The sequence below is a fragment of the Stegastes partitus genome, unplaced genomic scaffold (assembly GCF_000690725.1).
Source record: "Stegastes partitus isolate 25-593 unplaced genomic scaffold, Stegastes_partitus-1.0.2 Scaffold1082, whole genome shotgun sequence".
Lineage (NCBI taxonomy): Eukaryota > Metazoa > Chordata > Actinopteri > Pomacentridae > Stegastes > Stegastes partitus.
This window is the reverse complement of record NW_007578813.1, coordinates 80,468-82,626: the sequence shown is the minus strand read 5'-3', so window position 1 is coordinate 82,626 and position 2,159 is coordinate 80,468. Positions and strand designations below refer to the sequence as shown.

The 2,159-nt window shown below is 39.1% G+C and overlaps 1 protein-coding gene across 1 annotated transcript in view; it reads left to right on the top strand.

The window, feature by feature from the left end:
- The window catches only part of dgkg (diacylglycerol kinase, gamma), a 121,064-nt gene that overhangs the window by 54,931 nt on the left and 63,974 nt on the right, over window positions 1-2,159 (top strand). The gene's annotated exons all lie outside the window — the stretch shown is intronic.

Here is a 2,159-nt window from a genome sequence, read left to right as displayed (position 1 = left end):
TTAAACTATTTATTCTGTATTTAAACCTGGAAAAATATTTATATTCCCTTTATGATAAAATAAATATACATATATCTGTTATTTTACAGATTTGTTCCAGAAAAAAGCATTAATTTACATACTGACTGCAAAAACGTGAAATGACACCGTTTCCCTTAAAGCTGCTAAAAATCCTGTTTATTATCGATATCTGCTGTTAATGTTGCAGATTTTGAGCTTTGCTTTCTGGAACCTTTGCTGCCAGATTTATCAGATGTTAGTTCTACACTGAACCAGACAGAAAGCAGGACGCGGTTCTGTAAGATAAACGCTGAATCAGGAGTTTGCTCGGTGTCAGAATAAAGCAGCGTCATGAATGTGAAGCAGGATCAGAGCAGCTGCTCCTGTTGACCGACCCGGAGGTCGGCGGAGGAGAACCGGACTCCTGACCCCCTGACGTCAGAGCTCAGGATGGAGCGCTGGTTTAGCTGAAGGTGACTCCGGGTCGGTCGTCTTCACGTCTCTGAGCTGCTGGTGCTGGACTCAGGAAGGTCTGATCCGGATGGATGCGTCTTCACATGTTGAAGGATGTTTGTCCCAGAACTCCATCAACAAGCTCAGAACCAAACCCAGACTGTGAAGTAGTAAACGTCTTTAAACAGTTTTAAAATCACTTTTCAAACAGATTTTCTGTTTAAATGGGTAAAAATATAAATGTTTTACGGATATTTACTGTTATTTAAAATATTGAAATTGAAAATTATTTTTTTAAAGTTTATTTTTAACTTATTTTATATACTTTCATTGTTTGTTAAATTAAAAATAATATCCAGTAAAATCACATTTGAATAATTTACATTAACTGTAAAACAAAACTGTCAATAATCTCCACATTCAAATCTTTATTTTTAATAAGAGTATTTTTGCTCTTTTACAGCGTTTGGCCTTAAATTTAAACATTTTTATTGTGTTTAAATCAGCTTAAATATGATTATATTACAGAAGTTTGCTATAAATTAGAATAAAGTTTATTTATATTGAGGTTGCTTTAAATGTAAATTGAGTTAAATTAATAAAATTAGCTTAATAAGTTGATTCTTCGTCACCTCCTGAACAACTTTATTTTTTTTAATTGGCCGGCTTTAGAACCTGTTCATCATCGTGGTAATAAAACATAAAACACTTTAAACAACAAGGAACTCTTCATGTTCCTGGTCACAGTAATCAACATTAAATCCTGTGTGTTTGATGAGAACTCCTTGTTATTGTTATTTAATTCTATCGTCCTGTTAACGAGGAGAAGCTGCTTCCTGTCTCCAGGACGGTTTGCTGGTTGAACACGATCTCGTGTTTGTTGTTGTTTGTGGGTTGCGTCGGCCTCGTTGTTTACTGGTGCTGTAATCTCCAGTCAGAGCTGCTGCTGCTGCTGGTGGAGGTGATGTAACCGCTACTCTGCTGATCAGAAACAGGAAGTGAAGGGTTAACGGCTCCACGGTTACCAGGGATCCATGGCAACAGGCTCAGGAAGCTCGTCTCCTCCTCTGGTGGACGGCGGCTTCCTGCGTTTCCATCGTTATCTCAGCTCAGACCTCCGTTGGTCTCTTCAGCAGACGCTCTCTGAAGATCAGAGGTGTGAGCTGGAGCAGCTCCTCCGTGTGGCCTCCGGGGGGCGCTCTCAGCTCCAGCCTCTGAGTCCAGGAATAACCAACACCTCCTGGATGTGGCAGCATCAGAGGAGGATGGTCCAGAGTTTCTGTTTAGATCAGACGACACATCGAGCAGCTTCAGAGCGCTGAGGTCACGTCCAGATGAACCATCAGCTGCTGCCAATAATCATCAATAATCTGACGATCTTATTTCTTTATAGGACAGAAAGACTGAATGTGTGATGCAGCTTCTTCTGGTTCTACGACAGAAAACTGAGCGTCTGTGGACAAAACAAGACGTTTCTCATCTTTAGAATCTGAATATTTATGATTTTAAAAAATCTGAATTATTTGAGTTTGAATGAGTTGGATTGAATTCTAACAGAGTTGAAACTGAACGTCACAGTTTGAAACTGAACTCAGATGTAATAGAAACAGTCTGATGATGTATGTAATATGTATATAATGCTGATAGAATGTAAATTCAGTGGCTCAGGTTTAATGTCTAAACTCTGCCGGCAGCTTCTTCACTGT